The sequence below is a fragment of the Thamnophis elegans genome, chromosome 3 (genome assembly GCF_009769535.1).
Source record: "Thamnophis elegans isolate rThaEle1 chromosome 3, rThaEle1.pri, whole genome shotgun sequence".
Classification (NCBI taxonomy): Eukaryota; Metazoa; Chordata; class Lepidosauria; order Squamata; family Colubridae; genus Thamnophis; species Thamnophis elegans.
Genome location: NC_045543.1, coordinates 37788164 through 37814502, shown reverse-complemented (window position 1 = coordinate 37814502; position 26339 = coordinate 37788164). Strand labels below are relative to the sequence as shown.

At 38.6% G+C, this 26339-nt stretch overlaps 1 long non-coding RNA gene across 2 annotated transcripts in view; it reads right to left on the bottom strand.

Moving 5' to 3' along the window:
- Positions 1-4576: 4576 nt before the first annotated feature.
- Positions 4577-26339, bottom strand: part of LOC116506599 — a 32341-nt gene continuing 10578 nt past the window's right edge. Inside the window, exons 2-4 of one of the 2 annotated variants that reach the window (XR_004255050.1) lie at positions 20111-20164; positions 5561-5625; positions 4577-4616 (exon numbers count right to left, since the gene is read on the bottom strand). This is a non-coding gene — a long non-coding RNA (uncharacterized LOC116506599). Of the gene's footprint in view, positions 4617-5166; positions 5626-20110; positions 20165-26339 lie in introns of those variants that run through there. The other variant, XR_004255049.1, reaches the window with a different exon arrangement.

Sequence of the window (26339 nt, the reverse complement as noted above, 5' to 3'; positions counted from 1 at the left end):
ATCAAGTCTGCCGGCAATTATTTCTTTCTAGTAATCACATGGGAAGAAACAACTGCAAAGAACCATCAAGGAAGTATAATCAAAATCCTGAAAGCTTAGAAGCATTTCCCATATCCAGCTTTCTAGACAATAGATATGGTTTGGAAAAGAAATAATACTTGTTATACTGTTTCTTGATGGGACTGATTTGATGTTCAGAACCAAGAGCTTGATTATCTAAATGATTCGTTGTTGATGTGAAATGAGATGAACCTCAAAAATTAATAGAAGTGTGTTTGGCCATAGTATGGTAGCTTGATCAAGAGCCTCTTAAAATCATTTGTGAATTTGATATGAAAACCTAAATCACAAGGTTTTGCACTATAGATTTTGTAGCTTTAGAATTATAAGGATGGAAGGGACCCTTGAGGTCTTCTAGTCCAACCCCCTGCCCATGACAGGAATCCTTATAACAACCCAGACAAATGAATGTCCAATACTTTCTTGAAAACTTCCAGTGATGAAGTACCTACAACTCCAGGAGGCAAGCTCTTCTGGTATTTAATTGTTCTCATTGTCAAGAAGCTTCTCCTTTTTCCAGATAGAACCTCCCTTTAACAAGCTTTCATCCATTGTTTCTTGTCACACCCTCAGGAGCTTCTGAGAATAAGCTGACATCTCCCCCCCCCCACTTCTCTGTAACAGCTCCTTAAGTAAAACAACTCTCATGTCACCCCTAAATTTTTCACAGAAAAGATGGGGTCAACCTATTTTCCAACCTATTTTGCATCAGAAGGCAAGATAAGAAAACCTAATCAAGGAGAGGAGCAACCTACAACTAAGAAATTTCCTGACAGTGAAAACAATCAACCAATGGGACAGCTTGCCAACAGATGTTGTGGGTGCTCCAGCACTGGAGGTTTTAAGAAGAGATTGGACAGTTGCTTGTCTGGAATGGTATAGGACCGGGATGGCATGCCACAGGTGGCACGTGGAACCATTTGTCAAGGCACGCGAGGCGTTGCCCTGTCAGCTGGCCAATGAGTTAAGCCTTTTTTAAAGCCATTTTTCCCTTTCTCCAGAGCCTGGGGAGGGCGAAAAGAGCCTCCTCCGTCCCGCACCCCCGGAGGCCCTTCAGAGGCTTCAGGACCTTTCCTAAAGCCTCTGGAGCGCAAAAAAACGGCCCTAAGGGGCAAACTGGAAGTTCGACTGTCAATCCCAATGTTGACTGTCGACCCCCCGGGGGAGGGCCTTTTCTGTGGCTGCTCTGGCCCCCTGGAACGATCTCCCAGTGGAGATTCGGACCCTCACCACCCTTCAGGCTTTCCGCAAAGCCGTCAAGACCTGGCTGTTCCGGCAGGCCTGGGGCTGATGAATTCCCAGCCCCACTCGAATTGTTGATTGTTGTATAGTTTTTAATTTGTCTTTGTATCCTGTTTGTCTCGTTTGTTTTTGTATTGCCCCCTTCCCCATGTGTTTGTTCGCCGCCCTGAGTCCCCCCGGGAATAGGGCAGCATACAAGTATAATAAATACAAATACAATACAAACGTTTCTGTATTGTAAGGATCAGAACTGTGATCCAAGTGTAGCCTTATTCTACTGCAGTATAAAGTTCTGACCTGGACAAACTATCAGCAGGTTCTGACCAGTTCTAGAGAACAGGTAGTGGAAATTTTGAGTAGTTAGGAGAACTACCATTTCTGACTGGCTCCGCCCCATCTATTCTCTGCCTCCCGAGTCCCGGCTGATCAGGAGGAAATGGGGATTTTGCAGTATCCTTCCCCTGCCACGCCCACCATGCCATGCTCACCGAGCCATGCCACGTCCACTGAGCCACGCCCACAGAACCAGTAGTAAAAAAAATTGAATCCCACCACTGCATACTATCATTTCAACCAGTTTTCTTGGCAGTGATAAAAAAAATGATTTTTAATGGGATTGAAAGGGTAGGAATGACGCCAAAGATAGAAACATGATAAAGGAATATACCTTTGAATGAGTAATTTTCCAGAACCAGATGACTTTCATTCTAGGATACTGAAGATACTTGCTGATGCTTTAGTATAGGGCTGTCAAACTCCCAGTCCGCGGGCCAGATGTGTCATGTGCTGGCCACACCCATGCCCACTTTAGCCAAGGAGGAAAAAGTCCTGATACATCATGTGATGACATGAGTTTGACATTCCTGCTCTAGCAAAACTTCAATGGATTGAGGTTTGCTGAAGAATGGGTAAAAATGTTTCCTCTCAAAGAGGTGAAAAGGGAAACTAAACATCAGTCAGCTTGATATCTGTTTCCTAGGAAGATTCAATATCAGATCATGAAGTGATTACTTTGTAAATACTTGATTTTCCACAATCCCAGAATGCAACCTACAGAATAATACAGTTGAATTATAGAAAAACAGATTCTGATGGAAAGGGAGAGAAAAACCTCTGAAGTTTGTCAAATCCTGACTACTGGATTTGTTCAAACGGAAGCCAAACAACCACTTTTCAACAGATGCTTTAATTTGCATCGAGCAGGTGCAGCCTAAATTATCCCTTTTGCTTCTATCATGCTTTATTATTCTCCTTTTTAACTGATAAGTCAATGATGATTCTTAGGAGAGCTGAAGAATTCTGCAGCATCACTATTTCAGAAGTGAGATTGTATGCCTTAGTTGCATAGATTAATAAAGAGTTTTAATTTTATTAATGGAAACATCAGATTCCAGAGAAGTGCTTTCAACATCATTGACCAAATGTAAATAAATTAAAATTTTTAAAGTATATGATTCTCTAATCACAGACAATGATGTAAGGTAAGATGTAATCTACTGAATGAACCATACATGGCTGGGATCGTGTAAGGTAAGCTACAAGTCATGGTTTACAAACCATAGCAGGTGAGCTCAGATAACACATAAAGCCATTAGCAAATCATATTTTTGTTTAATATAATTTTTGAATTAGAACCAACACATTAGTTTTAAAAACCCTTTGGAATATATAAGACCATAGATTAAACAAAAGAAGAAGAATTATCTAAATTGCTCCCAAATACTATTTCTTACCCTTTTAGTTCTTATGTGTGTGGCAGAAATACTCTATACGAAAGAACAAGGATTAAATCAATCAAGTAATCTTTTTTACTGCAAAATGTATAGATTCTTTCTGCATATGCAATTCTTTAATTAGAAAATGTGGGTTCTCCAAACTGATGTCCGTGGAGGATTTCCATTTGCCATCCTATTAAAACTAAAATTTGTGTTCTATTATTGACGGATGAGCATACATTGCTGTATAAACCAAGTTTTCTGACAAGTGTCAAATTTCCTCTTCTCTGCTTTGAACATAATTGTTCCTGTTCTGTAGGGATAGAGGAAAGGTTACGTAAAGACATGCGCAGCAAACTGCTATGATCTCAATAGCTGGTTACCTCAGATATCTATGATCTCACCAAATTAGCTTCACCAGGCAGTACTGGGAACCATCTGGATATGTGAGACTCTACCCTCTTAAAAGATTGACAAGGAGAATATGCCAATTATAATGCTGTTGCTATATGCTCTGCTTTGCTTGTAAAAACTGTATAAAAGAATAAACCCTGCGAAGGCAGGGGGGACATTTTGGATGAACCCTGTGATGTCTGCTCTCTGAATCCATCACTGTTCCTTGCTCAACTTTGATCTATTTCTTAGTTTTGTTTCTTTTCCCCCTTCCTTAATTTTCTATTTTATTATATAGGATCAAGTTACCATATTTTTTGGAGTACAAGACGCACTGGGGTATAAGACGCACCAAGGTTTTGAAGAGGCAATTTAAAAAAAAAAGTTTTTGCACTCTGCAAAGCTCACAAAAACGGGCCCGTTTTTTTGTCAAAAAAGGGGCATTAGGAAGCATATAGAGTGCTCCTGGGGGACTGGGGGGCAAGATTGAGCAATAACCAGCCCATTTTTTGTTCATTTCTGCCCTTCCCAGTCCTCAGGAGCTCTCTGAAAGCCTCTTACAAGCTATACATAGCCATTTTGGTGAAGAGGTTTCAGGAGACAAAAAAATTCAGTATTCAGTGTATAAGACGCACCCAGATTTTCAGCCTCTTTTTTGAAGGAAAAAGGTGTGTCTTATACACAGAAAAATACAGTAGTTATTTTGTGTTGAGATTCAGATGTAATATTTAGCAAGATTAGCAAATTACTTTCCTTTGTAAGTACCCAGAGTCTCTTAGCAGCCATTTTAATGATTTCAAAAGTTTTCTTTAAACATTTAAAATTTATTTTTAAAGATGTTTGGCATGGGTTCTCTTGATTTGTAATTTAATAATAATTTGCTGAATTCCAGGTTTGTAAAATCATTTGATGCCAATTTTAGTCAATCTCTCCTTATGTTTTATATAGCTACTGCATATGATAGCAATAGCAATAGCACTTAGACTTATATACTGCTTTACAGTGCTTTATAGCCCTCTCTAAACGGTTTACAAAGTCAGCATATTGCCCCCCAAGATTTGGGTCCTCATGTTTACCCACCTTGGAAGGATGGAAGGCTGAGTCAACCTTGTGCCTGGTGAGAGTTGAACTGCCAAATTGCAGGCAGGCGGCAGTCAGCAGAAGTAGCTTGTAGTAATGCGCTCTAACCACTGTGCCACTGTGACTCTTAAAAAAAATAATGATTTTTTTAATAAGGTTATTACAAACAAAGTGTATGTGCGTGTATTTCTGAAAACAGAAAGTAAATGCAATTTAATTTTTAAAAAATCCTCAATAATTTTATTCAAAGTTCAAGCAGGATTGGTCATTACATTAAAGCATTGCTACTTTCTGATGTAATTTATTACACATGTTTTTGTTCATTAAATGGATAGAATTTTAGTCAGTTTGTAAAGATACGGCCATACTTCTTCACTTTTGCATTTGCTAAGATTGTTACATTGTAGATGCAGATTTGTTGAGATTTCTTACATTACAAATAGGCAACTTTGTATTCTCCAGATGATTGGGCTACAACTTCTATATGTATCAACCATCACGAACAATGTTCAAGGACTCCTGAGAATGGTTGAGCCTAAATAAGACACACTGACTTTCTTCAGTGTTTTGTGCACACAGAGACTTGAACCCATTTCATAAAAATACACGGTAATCTCTGTACATGTTAGAATGTCAATTTTGAAGAAGTTGAAGACTATTATTACTATATTTCATTTACATTCCCTGTTGTTTCACTCTTATTGAAAATATTCTTTATCATACTGGCCAATAGAAAAAGAAATCCGCTAAGGTATAAATTATATTGAAAGACAAGTATTTGTTTTTTTATAGCAATTTACATTTGGGAAATCTAGGTAACACAATATGATTATTTTTAATTTCGTTGACCAGCCAGCTGTAATTATCTCTCATACCTGGTTGGCTTGTTTTATGAGTTTAATGACGTCTCCTAACAAGATAAATCTTCAATTCCATTAAAAGCAACTTCAAGACAATATGAAATCATAACGGGAAACAAAAAATATATAGTGGTGAGAAGAGCAAGAATAAACATGCATTACTAAAAAAAAATTATGAGGGTTCAGAAGAATCTTTAAATATATACATACCATTAGGGTCAGAGGAGCTCATATAAGACTCTTGATCTGCCACGTTTGAACCGGATTGAGCTGGACTGGAGACCAGATACAAAACTTAACTGGCAAGTTTTGACAGCATTTCAAGGCACTGATGTCCTTCTCATAGAAGTTGAAATGATCCCATGCCTATAACACTTAGTGAGGCACTAGTCATTTCCATGAGTATCTTCTTAGGGATAGATCAAATTTCACTGTTATTTTATGTATTGCTTTATAAACATTTATATATTGCTTTTCTACTTAAAATGTATTCAAAACAATCTTTTAATGTATATTATATTGTTTGAATGTAGAGAAATTAGTGAGATACGTTCACAAAACTCATAAGGAAATTAGCAATTTTTATGTTCTCCATATTTCTTTTACTTACTTTTACAGTCTGTTTTTTATGTAGAGTACTCAGAATCCATTTTGCTTTTAGTGTCAACTTCTATAAATGCACCCATCAAGAGGAACACTAATTATTAAATATTCTGAAATAATAATAAATGCTGGTAATTAAGCAAATGAAGATGGGATAAATAGAGATTAGATAAATCAATTGGCTAATTGTTGTGGATAACTGGCATAGTTAGGATGCAATAATGATTAATGGGCTGCAGTTGGGTTTCGCATTGCAGCAGCCCCGGTTATTCAAACATTGCACTAAGTTGTAGTGTTTTACTTTGGCTTTGCATATAATATGATGAGGTATCTCAACTTACTTTATTTTTAGCTTCTTTTAATTAAAAAAAGATGGAAATTAGCAGGCTGAAAAGCACCAGTCTCAAGCGTATTATTAGTCTGTGAGTTAGACTGTGAGTTCAAATGCTATCTGGAAGACTAGAGAATGGAGACATTCAGCAATCTGTCTTTTGGTAAATTGATGTTTTGTGACAGGCCAAAGCAGGGGTCACCCACCTTTCAGACCTCAGGGATCACTAAATTCATAATTTTAAATCCCACGAACCACTAATATGATTTTTTAAAAAGATAAATAGTATTTAGCGCAATATAAAAATGCAAATAATTTTTCTGCGGACCACCAAAATTTCCCACAGACCACTGGTTGGTAATCACTGGGCCAAAGCAACTACAACATCACTGACTCCCCCAACCCAGAGGAAGAATCTACTGTCACTGCATTCCCAATAGATGGCTATTCAGCCTCTGTTACTGTGGCCTAGAGGTGGAGCTCTCGCCTTGCAATCAGGAAGTTGTGAGTTGTTCCTAGGTAGAAGCAGATGTAGGGTCTCCTACTTGGGCAGGGGTTGGACTAAATGACCTGCAAGGTCCCTTCCAACTCTGTTAATCTGTTAAATGCCCTCAGAGAAAAAGAGTCCACCATCTGATTTAGTGTTGGACAACTTTGACTGTCAGAAATTTCTTTCCAATGTCCAATCAAGATCTAGTTCCCTATAATTTAAGTCAATTGTTTGAATAATTCTGCTCTGTGGCTTATATGAGTTTCAACTATTCGAAGGCAGTTTTGTCTCCCAATAGTCTTCCTTCCTCCAAGCTAAACATACTGGATATTTTAAATAATTCCTTTTAGGTTTTTCTTCCAGTTTCCTTATCATCTTTGACCCTCCTCAGCATACTCTTCAATTTGTAAATGTCGTAAAATGCAGTCTCTAAACCTGGACACAATAATAAGAAAGAATGAAAAATAATGATTTTGTGGACATCGATACTATAAGCTTGTTGATGCAGCCCACAACTTCATTTGTTTCTTTACAGCTGTGTCATGTTATTTCCATAGTTTATGTTCAGCTTGGGATGTACCAAACTATGCAAAAAGCCTTTTTGCCTGGGCTGCTCCTGGTATCATCACCAATCCCTATTCTGATGCCTTTGATATTTCCTATCTAAGTGCCTTGCTGAAATTCATGTTACTGGTTTCTTCCCATTCTACCAGCTTGTTCCTGAATCTTGACATGGTTCTTTATTGCAGAATTCTCCAACCAGAGTAGAAGGGAGGGATGGTTCTGTGGGAGGAATAGGCACATGGGTGCCAAATAAAATTAAGTACCCTCCCTTTTTATTCTTGCCTTCTGTGTGTGTCTTATTCTTCCCATCCACTTTTATTTTGAATATACTGTATGTAAAGATATGTTTTGCTGTTCATGACAGACTGAACTGCAGCTTTCAGGATTCCACCTCCACAGTTCAGAGCTATCTGTGCTGATTCTGTGTTCTAAATGCTTTTCCTACTTGGCTTTCTTTCTACATCCTATATATGCCCTTTTTTGTTAGTTTTCAAATCTTCACTGAGTTTTTCATGGGGTTATTTTAGGTACTGTTGCGGTTTTCTGTTTCTTTTCTCACTGAAGTTACTTGCAATTGAGCATTTATCATCATTGCTTTTAGGAATTCCCATTCATACTAAACTCTTCTTGTTAGCTTTCCCAGTGAGCCAGTTTCCTAACTAGAAATGTATTGATCTGTTTTATCAAAATCTTTTTTTTAAAAAAAATCCAAAATACTCAAAGTTATATTTTCTACTAAAATCAAGAACTCCAGCACTACATATTATAGCTCTAGGAAAATCTAGAATGGGCTGCTACTACCAAAATGTCCTGGGAAGGAAAGCTGACCTTACCCTTCCCGCTTTTTTCTCCAGTGTGATTACCAGCCTATTTTAAATTATGTGGATGGCATTTTGAAGCCATTCAAAACTAAAGCCATTTAAAGCCATTTGTACTTAGCAATGAAATATGATTAAATGATAAAACAATGAAGTGTACACTCACAAACCCATATTGTAGTCAGGGCATTAGTAGGTCATGGGAATATAGTTGGACAATTCTCAGAACAATAAAGATAATTTTATACCATAAAAGCACCAATGCAAACACTGGTTGTTTTTTTTTTAATGATTATTAAAGGCAACATCTTTATTTAAAACAACTGCAGTGCATAGTAAATATCAGCTCTCACTTATCAGTGGTTTTTTCACATGAAGATGGAAAAAAACATTGCACAGAAAATACTATGGTTTTTATTTGTCTAGCATAATTGGTAACTGCACAAATTACTCTGCTTTAGAGACAACTCCTTGAAGTGATATGTGAAGGATCTGAGGAGAAATATTCCATGACTGAAAAACTGCAGTGTATACTACATTAGTTGCACAGATTTCAACAAATATGATTCAAGGTAGATTTTTGTGATATTAAGGCAGGATATAAAGCGAGATTTGGATATAAAGAGTGAACATGATACGGGGTCAGACTAGAAGATCTCCTGGGGGACCCGTTTATCCCTTCTATCTCGTTATACATTTTCTGAGTCTTGAGGAACAGGAAGCTTGAACTCAGGAAGTTTAAAATGTCAAATCACGAAAGCTAACACCTGCTGTAAGTAGGTCAAGTCAGTTGGAGGTCTCGCTTGCAAGTCAGGCATAGACCTTAACCACATAAGTTAGTATGAAATTAATGCTTCCTGCATGCCACCTGCGGCCTAGACATGAAAGGGCAGCATGATATAATATGCTTAGCCAATAGAAATGTGCTAACATATTTCCGTGTTTTGATGCTTTGAACATGCTATAAGAATGCATGTTTTGATTAGAACGCTGTTCAGATGTTAGAAATTGCTGTCTCTGTCTGAACTATTTAGCCAAATAAAGCTTCTCTTGATCTCACAGTCTGGGTCTCCTGATTTTCTGCAACAATATTGTTCATTATAACCTATTATGCCCCAATTATGAGCATACTTTCACATTATTCACTGATTAATGGTAACTGTGTGAGTTGATTCTCTCGTGAAATATAGCTGCAAAACAAGAAACACTAGATTAGATCTTGCCTCTGTTATTTTTAAGGGACTTGTTTTTCTGCACCCTTCAATTTTGCTTTTCACATTTCTACACTAATCTCAGTAACAATTGAATGTTTTTCTTGTTTAATTTACCATGTGAGGAATTCTGCAAAGTAAGCAATTGTGGGGGAGGAAAATTAAGTCGCCTCCCCCTGCGCAGTGGTCTCAATCAGGATCCCACATGCTTAAATTAATATAAAGCATCTCCCCATTTTTACCTCATCACTGCCTTCTTAAAAATAGCCCTGGGGTAAATAATTGCTGATCATAAAGGAGTGCAGTTATATGGTTAATAATGGCAATATTACAGATCCTCCAGGTCATATTGTAATTCATAATGATCAGATTATGCTTTATCTTTGTTTCATCTCCCATTTCTTTAAATTGAGAATGATAAGAGAAATTCAAAATTCAAACACACATTTCTGAAGTTTGGGATATTCTACTATATTGGATTCTAGGGTTTGTAAAAAGGGTTTCTGCATTACATGCTGCCTTTCCATATTAGTGTTCATACAGTTTTTCTTGGAAAGAAAGCTACAAGAGGGTTGAATGACATGAATAGGTAGTTAAATAATTTTATCATCTCATTACATTCCTTGACTATCACAAATAGGCAAACTGACATCAGATTTTTCCCTATTTTTTATTTTGTTAATTTAAGCTTTTTGGAATTTTAAAAGCATTACATTTCCTTAAAAATATATGATAATGTTTCCACATGGAAACTGCTTCTAAACTTTGTGCTTGATGTGGAAAATAATTAAATCTTGATTTTGGGTTTTACAAATTAGACTGATAGATCTTTATAGAAATGACTTGTTCATACTATTATGGAAAACCTAAAAGTTGTGCTCTGTTGTTAATCCTTATTCTACGTAACAGAAAGTCGGAAGTCAATGCTTCTTTTTCTTTTTCTTTCCCCATCTTTCCTCACTTTTCTTCCCCTTTTCCCCTTCCCCCTCATTATCTTCTTACTTACTTTTGTATTTCACAATACTTTAAAACTTAATAAAATGTGATTAACAAAATATATGATACTATAACATAATATCAAATAAAATTAACTATATGTTAACTATTGTATAACTGCAATAAAATAACTTAATAAACTGTGTTAAAAATGAAAAGAAAAGCTAACCTGAACTAACTAAAAAAAACACAAAATGACAAAAAAAAAAAAAACAAGCAAGGAAATAAATAAATAAAAAAGGAAAGAAACTTCTCTGCCTTCCCAAAATATTTCACACTAATTCCACTTCATTTTCTGGTAATCTGGAAATTAATGTTGTATGATAAAAGGAACAATGTTGCTACTGTAAAGTTTTCCCCATTCCACCTGCATCATAAGTGATCAAATAGCTTTCTCTAAATTAGTCACATTCTGTTTGGCTCCACGTTTTTTACTCTCAAATGCTTTTTTTTCACTGACTTTGCAATAAATGACATATTTTAAAGCTTGCTTTTCTTTATAGATGTTACGATTGTCAACTATAGAATTCACAAATCAAAAACTATATTATGCTTACAATAGCCTACTGTTCACAGCCACTTGGATCAGCTCTTGAGAAATTGGGAGAGTTAAACTTAGAAGAAAAAGTAGAACTAGGAAAAGGCTGAGTCAACCTTGAGCCTGGTGACATTCGATCTGTCAAACTGCTGGCAGCTAGTGATCAGCCTGCATTACTGCATTCTAACCACTGCGCCACCGCAGTAGATAGAGTTATCATGACTTGGCTTCTGAAGTATGGCTACAGTTACTCTATTATTACAGTAATGTTCCATCTGCTTCTAGTACTGTATTCCCAGAATAATCCTAGAATTCCCTTCCCAAAACAAGACCAAAAACAAGTGGAATAAAGATAGCATTTACAGGATGTGCAGCCAAAATAAAAATGACCCATCAATCAGTGTAGGATTTTGCTCCATGTGAAGGAAAAATAAATGAAATTAATGTTCCCAATTTCTTCTATTGCTGCCAGTTTTGAAGATCCTGCAGATTCCATTGTGTAGGCTGAGCATGTAGTGCCCCAAGGATTAGATCTCCCTCTTCCAGTTTTTCTGGAACTTCTTTTCTTCACAGTTTTGACCCTTATCTCTTTTACTACTCAGCCCACATCTCTCTGTCACTATTGCCACCAATTTTTGTTTGTTTCTCTCCTGCTGTCCTAATTGGGAAGAGGAAAAATGTATATGAGGACAAATATGTGATGTTCTGCTCCTAGCATAAGTGGATTCAAAACCATCTACCCAGGAGTTAATAGGTGGCTATATACTAACTATGATCTTCTTTTGCTCTGCTCCCAAGGCCAACTAAGATCACTGGCAGAGGGTATGTTCAAGCAGTTGACTGGTTTGCTGCTCTTCATATTAATCAGGTTTTGACTGCTGGGTAGTGAAATTATACAGTTTCCTTCAAAGAAACAACTGGAACTGTTTAAGGAACCTTTAAGTGATTTCTGATTCACTAATAGTACAAATGCTATATGTATAAAAGAACTGCCTATTTCTCAATCACGATGATGAGTACATTCTTAAAGCTGAAAACAATAGAATTAAATATTGGTTCTCATAGCTGATGCAATTTAGTAAGCACATGCATAACAAATAATCAACATTTTCTCTGTGAGCTTTCTATACTCCAGATTCAGGGCACTCCCACAAAGCTACCAGCCTCACCCCTCTTATCTTGTTCAGAGTCCTCATTCGTGCTCCCTAGGCATGGGGAGGAAGGGGGAGAAAGAGGACTAAAAGAACAATCTGGGAAAGTGGAAATTTCTGTGCCTCTCTCATTCTGTGGTACAGCAAATAAATTAATCATCTATTTATTATTGGGGCATTATTGGAGGTTTTCAAGAAAAGATTGGACATCCATTTGTCTGAGATGGTATAAGGACTCTTGCCTTGGAAAAGGGGTTGGACTAGAAGACCTTCAAGGTCCCTACTAGTCCTATGATTCTATAATTCTAAAATTGCTACTGTCATTACTCAACAAGTGATGGTGATAAAATACTAAGAAACCCAAGAGATCAGGAATAGACAAGATGAACATTTCTGCTGCCTGGAATCCACTTTGGTCCACAATTTCCACTGGAGTTGAGCTGAGCTGATCAAATTTCAGAATCCAAGCAAGCTCTCCAATTTTGTGTAGATTGCTTCTGGATAGCTTCGGTGCTGTTACAGGCCTATACATTTGCAAAGAACTCCCCAGAACCATTAAGGCAGCTTGTAGTGTGCTACCATTTTACTTCTTCAAATTCATTGTGATCTATTTGCTTCTTTTTAATAATAAAATGGAGAAAACTTTATTGCAAGCAGTTCTAAGAAAAGGTGATACTAATAAATCTACTTTCCAGTCTAGCAGCATAGTTGTATTCTAGTTTTAAACAAATCTTGTGAGGAAAATAGGTTGTTTCTGTTCTAATATACTACACAAGGCAACATGTTATATGTCATTTGTTCTTGGACATCTAGAATGAACTAAGGCAGGTCTCAAGGACATTTGAGAATCATCATCATCATCATCATCATCATCATCATCTAGTGAGTGGATTCCTTTTCGGTTATCAAAAATAATAATAACAACACAGTAATAATAATGTAAGGAAAAGCTGTAGGTTAGAGCAACACTAGATAATGAATAGTTATTAACCTAATGTAGCTGATGCTGCTAGGTCCAATGGCAACGTTTTGGGTAGTCCTGAGGTAAAAGTTCACATCTGGGTTTATTGCAGATACAACTACATAAAAACAAGCTTTTACAATTACCCCCACTGAGTAGATTTCTTAATTCCACTTATTGGGTGTTTATTAAATAACCATTCTTATAAAAAATAGCCATAAACCTTTCCCTTCTATGGACAGGAGGTCTCAGGACCTCCCGGTCAGAGGAGAATGGAATTTGCCTTTCATCACTTTTCCTATCACTGTAGCTCAATGGAAAATACCCCAGTCATTCATTAAACATATAGCTATCAATTAAATGGACTGAGATGAATGTTCTAAGAATGGAATATTCCTAAATTATCTTGAATCTGGATGTGGTAGATCATTGTTGACAAACCATAGATAGCAGTCAGTCTCCAAATCCCTCTTTTTCAATGCCCCTTGAAAATAATAAACAAAACTATTAGAATGGGTATATCATCTAAAATAACCTTTTGAAAGAATCTTTTCAAGTCATGCTGTGAAATTACAAACCTCTCAAATTGTAGCTTTATATTTAACATAATCCTTGACTATCAAAAGTTTACCTGACTTCAATATTTCTTAGATTTAAAAAGCCACTGTCAAAAAGTTGAAACTAAAAGGTTTGTCAGCTCTTACTGAGCAGGATGGAACATTTTTTCTCAGCATAGATGTGCAGCTTCTTGCCTTTGCAAAATCATGTAATTTTATGATTGAGTCACCACCTGCAAGAGTCTGAATATCAATAAGAATTCCAGCACATTAATGATTGATGATTCATGCTAATTGTTTCTGCTCCCTTGTTCAACAAAAAGATGGACATTGGACTTGATACAAAAATGTGGGGAGAGGAGCAACCGAAGGAAGCAACGAATGGCTAGCAGCAAGGTCAATCAAAAGGTAAAGGTAAAGGTTCCCCCGCACATGCGTGCTAGTCATTTCCAGCTCTAGGGGCAGTGCTCATCTCCATTTCTAAGCTAAAGAGTCAGCACTGTCTGAAGACATCTCTGTGGTCATGTGGCTGGCATGACTAAATGCCAAAGGCACATGGAGCGCTGTTACCTTCCCACCAAAGTGGTCCCTATTTTTCTACTTGCATTTTTTACATGCTTTCGAACTGCTAGGTTGGCAGAAGCTGGGGCAAGTAGCAATAGCAATAGCAGTTAGACTTATATACCGCTTCATAGGGCTTTCAGCCCTCTCTAAGCAGTTTACAGAGTCAGCATATTGCCCCCAACAACAATCCGGGTTCTCATTTTACCCACCTCAGAAGGATGGAAGGTACTCCATATGGTAGCTCAATCCAATCACATATAATTCTCAAGATGGTACAATTTGAATACAGATGAGAGATGGGATATAAAAGCATAATATCAAAACCAACAGTAAATGCAGAAAGCGTCAAAATGTACTACTACCCTAAAATTAGAAATCTCCCTCTTTAAATAGAGAGAGTTTAGGGTTATATTGGCTGGAAAGGAGTTCAACTGGTGTTTAAAAAATCCAGAGATGGTGCTGGACAAATCTATTTCTGTTTCATAATAGGGTGTTGTTATTGAAAAGACCCTGGCCCTAGCTCTCCTACTTCATTGAGGGAGGCATTCATCACAGGACCTTTGAAACTTAGATTGGAGACAATTTTTTTTTGCATAATCTGGTCCAAATCTTTTAGGATATTAAAGGTTTGGATTGGACCTCGATTTTTATCCTTTTACTTTGGGCCCACATCCACCTGGTTTTACTATTATTATTTTTTTAGGAAATTTCTTGAAGAAAAATATCTAACAGAAAGATATATATCTTCCTGATCAAGCAATTTCTCTCTGTCTGATGTGGAATTAACTCAGGGACAATTGAATTGTATTCTTGCCAGAAGATGATCTTATTAACCTCACCTGCCCAATTCAGTCTTATTGAAACCTGGCTTAACTCAAATTTGCGCATCCAGGCTTAAAGGGCCTACCTGCACTGAAACTTTAAACTAACAAGCAAGTTCAGGCATAACAGTCTTTCACAATTTCACATTACTATACTATATAAATAATTGATCTGAGTTTCAGAAGTGATATTTTTGAAGTGATTTTGGTGAAAAAATGTTAATTATGGTTTATTGACTAACTGCACCTGACCAGTTTGTAAAACATGGTAAGCCATAAAAATGGAAAGTAGTTTTGGGTTTAGTGTAAAGTAGGAACTCAGACAAATTAAGTAACTCAAGAGATGACTCCAGGGTGGATCTCTTAACATAAAGAGCAATTGTCATAGTGTTCTGGGAAGGGACCAGATTCAGTCAATATAGATGGGATGTTTCTATCATAATCAAATGGAAACTTGTTCTAAAAAGAATATTTGGTGTCATTCTCCATGCCCTGGCATGCATGTAGCTTTGTACATACTATGTCCTATAGTTCTCCCTCCAGTCCGTCTGCCTAGGGGGTGCTGTTCTCACTCTTGATTGGCTAACTGTTTCACAGCCAGCATATATAAAGAGCTGTCAAACAGGGCTCAGCTGTTGTTGGTTAGCTGAGACATGCACATTGTGAATTGCTGCGTTGGCAACCTGTTATTATTAAAACTGTTAGCATTTGAGAAAGTCCTGGCTCGCCTCAGTTTGTCCACCTGGCATTCTCTCTAGTTAGAACATTGGCGACGAAGGTGGGATTCTGAGGTAGAGCCCAGGCAAGAGCGGACAAGGGTCACTAGCACAGAGCTGAGTCACGCAGAGCTGAAATTCCTCTCAGAGGAACTCACTCAATGAGTGGTTGAGTGAAGTCACTAAGGCCTGAGTGTACATTGGTCCGAGTGCTATCCATGTAGGGACCAATTTTACCTCAGAATGGCCTCCATGAACATGTTAGTGGTTTTCAGTGGAGCCATAGAAACATGGGACTCATATATATCCCATTTCAAATGTTTTTTAAATGCCAACAACTACACCAATTTGTCAGAAAGCAGGAAGAAATTGTGTTTTTTAAACTTATGTGGCACAGAGATGTTTAACATTGCGGGCATGTTGGTAGCTCCCCAGACCATGCACACCGTAACATGGGAGGTGTTGATGGCAAAGCTCAGAAACCATTATGCCCCAACACCATCCCGAGCAGCCCGCCAACATGCTTTTCACAGAAGGAACCAGCACGAGGGAGAATCGATAAATGATTAGAATTAGAATGATTAAAACGGTTAGCATTTGAGAAAGTCCTGGCTCGCCACCCGGCGTTCTCCATAGCTAGAACAGTACATTTGCATTGTACATTTGTATTAGAACCTTTAAAAGCAGTATATTCTTACCAATCCCCTATTAAATGCTGAAAATATAATTGGATCCAATTACCTTAAACATGATTGTTTATGTTCATTATGTTCTTATCTTCATATATGTGGGATCCACTTCAACTTCATAATGTAATACCCATTTGAGATATGGGGTGCTCTTTGTAAACTAAAGATGAATTAGAGATTTGCTTCTTGGCCTTAAAAAGTAAAACCAGAGCTGCTTCCCTTGTGCTCTGGGGGGGGAAGAAGGCCAGTGTGCCATGACTCGAATTCAAAAGAAGCAACTACTACAGACATATTTTTCATATGGGAGAGGGTGGAAAATGTGTAGGGCAGACTAGTTCAAAATGTGAAAAAATCAAAGCGAGTATCTTAAGGGGATGACATCTAATTTTAATTACTTCACACAAAGTCTGTGTGAAGCAGGGTATAAATGAACAGTTATGTCCCTTGCAGCTATTAATGGAGGCACAGTCTGCATATTGTCCCTAGAAGAATCTGCTTTATATCAGTGTAGGCTTCCGATCCATTTGGCCCAGCCTTATCTAATCTAGTGGAGAGGTTGGCCCTGTGGGTCTTTCCAGTTCTGATACCAAGGATCCTTTGTGGAGATGCCAAAGATTGATTACAAGACCTTCTTTATATGCAATGAGTTAAGTAAGAATATGTGGGTATGTTCACTCACACAGTATGATTTTTACTGAATAACAAACTAAATCCAGGAGACAAGTCCCATCCTTGCCAAGTTGCAAGTTAAATATATTTCTTATAATACAAGCCAGTATTTATGTTTCTCTCCTGCTACCTACTAATCATCTGTACTCAGTTTCAGCTTTTAAATGACCTCTGGATTTATAGAAGACAATGTATTCTTTCATTCACTTTGTTTACTACCTTCACCCATAGAAAATCTGGAAACTGAATTAATAAACTTTCAGCTATTTATTTTTGGAGTCACAAGATTTCATAGACAATGCCTGCTGCCAACTGTTATATCAAGTGCTTTTTGCAAAGGTCAGAACATCAAGAGTGACCTGAAGTGACCAATATTCATTTTTAGTAGGACTTTTCTAATGAAGGAGATGTTGAAAGTAAACTGTGGATTGAAGGCAATATACAGGTAATACTCTACTTATGATCACAATTGGGCCCAAAATTTCTGTTGTTAAATGAGATATTTGTTAAGTAAGTTTTGCCTCACTTTACAACCTTTCTTGCCATAGTTGTTAAGTGAATCACAGCAGTTGATAAGTTAGTAACCTGGTTGTTAAGTGAATCTTGCTTCCTCATTTACTTTGTACGAAGGTCGCAAAAGGGGATGATGTGACATGGAGGCACTGCAACTGTCATAAGTATGAACCAGTTGCCCAGCATCTGAATTTTGATCACAAGATCGAGGGGATGCTACAAAGGTTGTAACTGGGAAAATGGTCATAAGTCACTTTTTTCAGTGCCATTGTAACTTTGAACAGACACTAAATGAGCTGTTGTAGGTAGAGGACAGTGGTGGGTTACGATCGGTATGCTCCAGTGTGGGCGTACCGGTGCCTGCTGGGAGCGCCGGGTATCATTTTGGTACAGTTTTCCAGAGGGCCTGCCCGCCCTCCTTACCAGTATTTGAGGTCTTTGGCGCTTCTGTGCATGCGCACAGAGTGTATGGCGCATGTGCGACGCTCTGGCAAGCTGCTGGAGCATTGTGGAGCCATCGCAGAGCGTCTCAGGAGGTAAGGACGCATGCGTGTGCTGCGCGTGTATGCGTGAGTGCTGCACGCATTCATGTGGTGGATCCACTTTACAGGGCTAATCCTGTAAGGAAGGCAGGAAGGAAACATTCTAGTGTTGTTTCTAGCCTAATCTTTATTGACCTGCTTACAGAAACTGCCTCTCCGGTTAACCCTTATTACATTGTAATAGCTAAGGTGAAGTGCCCATCGACCTGAGTGAACTTGAGTTGGCCAAGCCCACCCAGTCACATGACCACCGAGCCACACCTACCCAGATAGTCATTAGGGCAGAGAACCGATTGTTAAATTATTTGAATCCCACCACTGCTCTAACATGACTAACTTTAGCTTTCTTCAGGATTCATAGGATGACAAAACAGCTAAACAAAGCAAAAGATGTCAGTCTGCAGGAATTTTGTAGGCCAGAAAAAGATATTTATTTGTGTAAGTGATTGTAATTCGGATACATTGTCCACATCTATCCATTGTTCTTGTATGTTTGCCGCGAGATATTTTTTAACATGATCTTTTTCACGAATTTGTCAAGAAAAAGATTCCAATTTTCTAGTCTAGGAATAGGGCAATCCAATTTAAGTCAGCCTACTTCACTATCTGAATGACAGCAGCTCTACAGGGTTAGAATGGGAAATTTTCTAGCCAGACTTGGGCATTTGCATATTCTGTAGGCTTAGTTAGGCATCAGCATATTAGAATAACAGGTTAGCATTTTGTGGGAAATATGGTGGAGTCTTTTGCAATGAGTACAAAAACTGGCTGGATCTAGGACAACTTGCCATGACCAACTCGCTATAATCAACTCCCCACAATCAACTTGCCAAAGGACAATTCAACACTGTAGTAATCATTTCATTCAGTTATATTTATTATAGGTGACCATGTTTTCATTGAAATTATTGTAACTCTTGTGTTTCTGGATTTTTCTTTTATTACTATTGGCTATGGTTCCATCAAAATTAATTTAACTTTTGCATTTGTTGAATTGTCCTGTCAGCCTCTGTTTCGCTATTTGCTTTTGGCTGCCATTGAAATGGGGAGGGGGGCCCTGGTATTTGGGAGGGGAAGTTTAAGTACAGGAGAGATTGTAAAAAGGGAGTTTTGGTCTAACTGCGCATGCTGGAGATTAGTGCTTGGTGCCGGTCAAGGCCAACTGTCCTGCATACCAACCTGATGATGCTCCTTGAAGATGGAACTCACATGACACCTAAGGGATTTGCAGATTGGACAGTGGGATGAGGGTTACCAGGGGGAGGGAGTTTGGTCACATATTGATATGTATGATTTCGCACACTTTTGCCTCAGATCTTGCTTTGCTTAGCTGCTCTCTTTTCATAACCAGTAAAATACTCTTAATTCTGCAAAATGGAGTTAAGTGGTTTCTTTGTGGTTACTGAGGGAGGCGGGCTTGACATGTCCTGTGTCGAGTTGTCCAGTGGCAAGTTGGCCATGGCAAGTTGGCCACAGAGAATTGTCCCATTCCATACCTGACCAGCAGGGGTGGGTTCCTGCCAGTTCTAACCTCTTCTATAGAAGAGGTTCCACAAATCTACCATGCCGTTTGGAACCGGTTCCAGCTCCCTCCCTCCACCCATCCACACCATGCTTGCCCCACTCACCGCTCACTGATTGGCTGGCTCACCAATCGCCCCGTCCACCTCTAAGAGTCCTATCTAAACCTTAAAGTCTTAAAGCTGTCAAGTTTGAACACCCCTGGGGGTTTTTTTCTAAAGGGCTAGGGGTGCAAGGGTCTTATAACCTGACAGCTTTAAGACTTGCGTGCTTCAAATGCCAGAGTTTCTGAGCCAACATTTTGGTTGCTAAGCAAGAGAATTTTTAAGTGAGTTTCACCACATTTTACAAGTTGGCCACACCCACCCAGTCACATGACTGCCAAGCCACTCCCACTTGGTCACATGGCTGGCAAGCCATTCCTACCCGGTCACATGGCCAGCAAGCCACTCCCACAAAACAGGCCACACCTACAGAAGAGGTTCTAAAAATATTTGAAACTCACCACTGCTGACCAGTATCTGAAACTCCATGTTCATACTGTTAATCAGTTTTCCACCTGTTAAGAAAGCAGGTTTTGCATTACTGCACCAATATTCTCTGTAACTGGTTCCCATTTAAGTAAAAAAAAAAAAAAAAGAAAGAAGACAACTCCATTCCATCCTGCCTTTTTTTTTATCGAGTTGCTGCTTCTGAGGATTTGCAATTAGAATCAGGGAAGCAACCATTTGCCTCAAGGTTGCAGAGAAGTAACAAACATGGGGCTCTTTCCTGGCACTATACAATTCAGCTAAGCCATATCAACATGAAATGAGAGCCATTGTCATTTACAGGATATTAGCACTGATCTGTCCAGTTTCCCTGCCAAGAAACCCTTCCCCTGTTTTCAGAGTGTGGCTGCCAGTGAATCTAGCAATGGATATCCAATATAGTAGATGCTTTTCTTTAACGTGATGCTATAATAGGACATATATAAACAGATATTTCTACATGCCACTCCAACATATCTGAAATTGCGACTTTCCTTCAGAAGACAGTAACAACGTATTAAACCAATGCATACAGTTTTTTGAACAAACCCTTCCTAGCAAATAACATGTTTGTTGCTTTTCTAATGACCCACCATCTATGGGAACTTTCCAGACATCACATCAAATAAACAAAGAATTCTCGGGCAAAGAGGCAGGATGGAAAACCACAAAGTTATACACCCCGCTTATGCAAATGGAGGAGTCAGACAAATGGTCTCTCAGAGCCATTGACTCACCTGACCTGGCTGGTTAGTTTGCTAGTTAAGTACAATTTTTTAATTTATTTTTCACATAAATCTTTTAGAAATTTTTTTCCTTAAGTGTTCATCAATAACGGAGGCAAATACTAAATATAGATGGCTCTGTAATGTTCTGTTTAGCTATGATTTATTTAACCATAATTTCCTGAATTAATGCCACTTAGATTTATACAGAAGAAAAACAATCTTATGATGTCTCAGGTACTGGACTAGGATTCAAATTTTTATCCCATCTTAGGCTATTCTCCCAAATCAACCTACTTCATAAGAACTTCATTGTGGGGGAAAAAGTTGGAGGAAAGAGAGTTAATATGGGTTTCTGGAGAAACAGTTAGACCCAAGCCTAAGGAATAAATAATTAAACAAGCATACCTATAAAAATCCCTTTTGCATTGGGGGAAAATCTCCCACTAATTCCTGTGAATTGGAGTCTTCCCAGAGGCAATGATAATTGTAATTTCAAAAACTGAAAACCCAAATTAGTTGAAAAAATAAACAAGGTTAAAGTAATTATGTAAGACTTAGGGAAATATTCACTCGTACTGAATCATAATGCCATTTGCTTAAGAGTGATTTGGTTTACATTTTGTGCTCAGCTGTAATTTGTTTAACCATATTTTGATGAATAAACCACATATAACTAGATATTCACAATATAGTGAATTGTAGCATTTTTATACAACTACATTACAGCATAGACGTTATGATTAACATTTCTGTGCCTGTTGTATTCTAATAATTGTTTTTTTAAAAAACCATGCTGATTGAATGTATTTCAACCTGATCTAACACTACTATGTTCTTTCTTCTGTCCCCTTCAAAATATTAAAGCAAAGAAGGAAATAGGTTCATTTCCATATTTGCACTATATTACTTCCATATGTATGTATATGGAGCATATTTACACAATATGCTAACCATCATTAAGTGCCATTAAAGCACTCACTTAGAGAACATATCCCAGCTGACACAACAAACTATAGCCAGCATATTGTTAAACCCCTCTTGCTTTTGAGTGATTCACCAGCAATCTTTCCACTAGATGGAAAGAGTATGCAAAAAATGAACAACAGGAAAAGACTAAGCTAGCCCAATGGGAATAGCCACACTATATCTTGGGATGGAAGAGTGTGGAGGACATGATATGTATGAAAAACAGAGGTGGAAAGGCAGGAACTTTACTTTTGTGTCTCTCTTTATTTTCTTGGAATATTATTTTTCATTGGAAATTATTCATTTGATTGGATTTGGATGATACATTAGACTGAATTTAAGGTAAGCTAATCTACAGCCAGTGATGGTTACAGACATTCATTAAAGCATTCCTTCTTAACTGCAGCCTAAACTGCCATCTGGGTTCTGCCATTACATCAACCTAATATATTGCTTTTTTGGGGGGGGTTTACCTTCCAGCCAGTCTTGACCAGGGTTCCCCAACACCTAGGCCTGCCAGGAACCTGGTCCATGGACCGCCAGGAACTGGATCATGCAAGCAAGTGAAACCCCATACACGCACAGGATCCAGATAGCACACAAAACCACATCCCGCACCCCTGGTCCATGGAAAAATAATCCTCCACAGAACTGGTTGCTGGCACTGAAAAGGTTGGGGCTGCTGATCTTCACTATTGGCAATGCCTGGATTAGTCCCTGCAGTTTTCTTGGCCTTGCCGCTTCTTAAGGTTGAAAGAAAGGGACTGGCTAAAGATAACCCAGCTAGTTTTGTTATTAAGGTGGGACTAGAATACTGGTCTCCCAGTTTCCTCCTGTTTTTTTACCCACTTCACCATGTATTGCTTAAATATTGTTTAACATGCCATATGAAACAACCAATCATCAGAGAAAACCTGTGTGGTAAATTAATATTCTTCTTACGGGGGATAGGGAGTAAACCAAGAATGATATGATCAGACTACTTGCATTGTCTATGGATTAGATGAGATTTTTAGAGGGCTTCTGGAAAATAGGTAAAAAAACAGAATGGATTCGAATTGGTGACAAAAATAAAATTGACGCTAGAAACAAACGTGTCAAAGATAATGTGAATAGTCTACGAACCACAACCATTTCAATGGATAGTATACCTTTAGTAAGCCTCCAGCACTTCTGCAAGATTAGAACAGCGCAAAACACTTAAAGTCACCAATCACAGAGCATTAAAGGGAAGCTGAAACTACCATGGGAATCATATTTTCTAGTACCAATGCAGGCCAAAACTCAATATAAGAGCCATAGTGGCACAGTGGTTAGAATACAGTATTGCAGGCTAATTCTGCCAACTGCCAGCAGTTCAATTCTGACTAGCTCAAGGTTGACTCAAGCCTTCCATTTTTCCAAGGTGGGTAAAATGAGGGCCCAGATTGTTGGGGACAATATGCTGACTCTGTAAATCACTTAAAGAGGGCTGTAAAGCACTATGAAGTGGTATATAAGTCTGTGCAATTGCTATTTTGAAAAACTAAATAAAAGAAGCTAACTAAATAATAGGTCTTTTGGCTCTCTGAGATACCTGTGATTTAGGCAGTTTTCTAAAATAGGGACTTAGCAGAGAGAATTTCCATAGAAGAAGATTTATATCTGTCATCACTTGCATACTTTGTACAAATTCACACTGTTGTTCTTATGTACTTGAAGTATCTTTGAAAAATAATTTTAATTTCTTCAGCCTGTATAATTTAGACAGAGTATTAGCCAAGTTTATTATAGACAGTGACCAAAAATAAAATTCCAGCAAAATCTTCATTGCATAATATTGAATCTAAATGTGTGTGCATGTATGTATGTACAAAAAATTTGTCCTTAGAGCAACAGACTTGAATTTTATCAACAGCTATTTAACATACAACTTAGCCTTCCTGGTTGCAGAGATGATAATGAAACAATTGTTTCTTGAAGAGCTTAAAAGTTACAAGTAAAAAAGAATGTTTTAGCTCCCACCTTTTTTCTAGTTAGATTAGACAAATGCTAAAGATAAAAAAGCCCTGAATATTTTCCTCAAAGCATCTCTGAAGCTAATGCATTTAAATTGAAACAAGAGAAAACTAGCTGATAAGAGCTAGCAACATTCATATTTCCAAGATAAGCAGCTCACTGAAAAGAATTTCCTTAGGATATGCCTGGGGAATAAAGGGAAAACAGGTTTGATTAAGAAGCAAGTCCCTGAAAGGAAATAGCCTCTAGTCTTTAGTTTATTAGTTTTATTACAAAGCTAAAATCCATCTGGAAAAAAAAAAGGGGGGGGGGTCATAATCCAATTTAATAAACTTTGTGGGCAATGCAGATCTCTCACTAAACCACCTAGTTATCAAGCATTAGGGCAGATGGCTGATTTGTAGCCATTGGTCAGTGTATTACCCTGGAAGAGCTCAGGCACTTATTGATGTGCTTTTATCCCACAAAAAGTGTTGCTATCACCCCGCCACCTACAACTTCTGGTTATACATACAAGCTCCGTTTCAGCAATTTTCAAGTCACCCCACAGCTGAACTTTGTAAAGAGGGCAAGAGCTGAATTGTACCGCCTGCAGCATTTTCCAGCCATTCTGTCTGCAGTTGTGTTTCAGTCTATGTGCACATACCCCTTGTATTCACCATTTACAGCTCTGTCTCCTCTTTGAGGTTTAAAGGCCACCCAATAAACTTGCCCATCCCCAAGAAGTCCATAGGACCAATAAAAGGGAAATTTAGGATCAAATCAACCTGGCCCAAAATATTTTTGGGTGAACTCACAGATGACTTTATGTAATTATATACTTGGCAATATAATACATTTTGTGAGATAATTGTCTTTTTAGTCAGGAAATCATGATTCAAAGTGTTCTAGCAGGAACATCCACATGGGCAGCAAGATAGGCAAGCAAGAACATGTTCTGAGCTGCCTGGATAACAGTTCTGCCTCCCATGGGCAAGGTGCAATCAAAATTTGAAGCACATCCGAAAGCTCTACCATGCAATTCTAGGCATAGGACAACACAAACAAAATCACTTTCCTTTGAGATGATTGTCTAGGAGCAGGAAGCAAATCTCAGTAAGAGAGAGAATATCAGATACATTTAGATTTCTACAAATTAAACTTGCATTCACATAATGCCCAATGCCCAATGCCCAGGCTGACTTTAGAACATAGAATCACAGGACTGGAAGGGACCTCAGAGCAAAGGTGCATTTCAGCAGGCACTACTGCCAGTTCGCTTGTGGGCATGCTGCGCACCCATGCGCAGTGCAATAAAAATGGTTCTGTGCATGCACAGAAGCTAAAAATAAGATGGCAGCACCATAGGCGCTACCCGGAGAACTGGTTCGGGGACGTGATAGGCCTGGGTCACTGCCGGTTCCAGAGACCCAGGCTACCAAACCACTTCCGAACACTACTTCAGCCGAACCAATAGGAATCCACCACTGCTCCAGAGGTCTTCTAATCCAGCCCCCTCTCAAGATAGGAAACCTTATACAAATGGCTGTTCCAGTCTTATGGGAGCACCCATAAGAAGCTATTCCATTGATTAATTAATTGTTTTCACTATCAGAAAATTTCTCCTTAAGTCAAAGTTGGATCTCTCTTTAATGAGTCTCCACCCTTTACTTCTTGTCCTGCCCACTGGTGCTTTGGAGAATAAGTCCTTTGCTGCTCTGCAGTGAAATGTTATCCAGGAAAAGAAAGTAGGAACTGAAGATGTTGCCATAAGAAGTGTTCTAAGCACAGCAGCTGAATTTACTAACCACTGAGAACATGGCCTGGGGGAAAAGGAGGGAATACTAATTTCTCCTTCACCAAGGTATATCTGGAGTTGATTGAAGTATCCTTGATTCTATTTACACACATTAATTTCCATGGAGTTGGGAGTGGGTGGACAGAGCTCCTTGGATAAGTGAGGAAGAAAGAGCATCCTGTAGAGATATGAAGATGCTGCACTCGCCAAAGCAGCTTCACCAACTCTCTTGCTTACTTTTGCCTCTCCCAGCAGGAGTCTGTGTCCGTGTGTCTGCGTTAAACGTGTACAGCTGTCTTCCAGAAAACCACAGTACAAATGCTCCTGAGAGTTTAGGCTGTCCCACCCTTGGCTTCAACACTGGCGTCTCAGGGTTACAGGGTGGGTAGGAGAAATATGTGTTAACATCAGTCCTGTGGCCTTCTGGGTACTTTTAAAATATGCCTATGGCTGTGATGCAGTGCTGAAGCAATGGGGAGAGTCTTACCTATGGGGAAAGTGCCACCTGCTCTCTCTCTGTCTCTCTCTGTGTCTCTCTCTGTGTGTGAGTGTGCGTGTGTGTATGCGTGCGTGTGCGTGTTGGAGGGACAGCTGCTCAGCTGCTGCTTCTGTGGGAGGAGATTCTTTTATTGCAGAAAAGGGTTACTTTCCCTCCTCCTCTCCTGGTTTCTCCCCTAAGACTTTCTCTGGGTAGCAGGGAGGAAGGGGCGGGGAGATATAAGGATCAAAGAATGG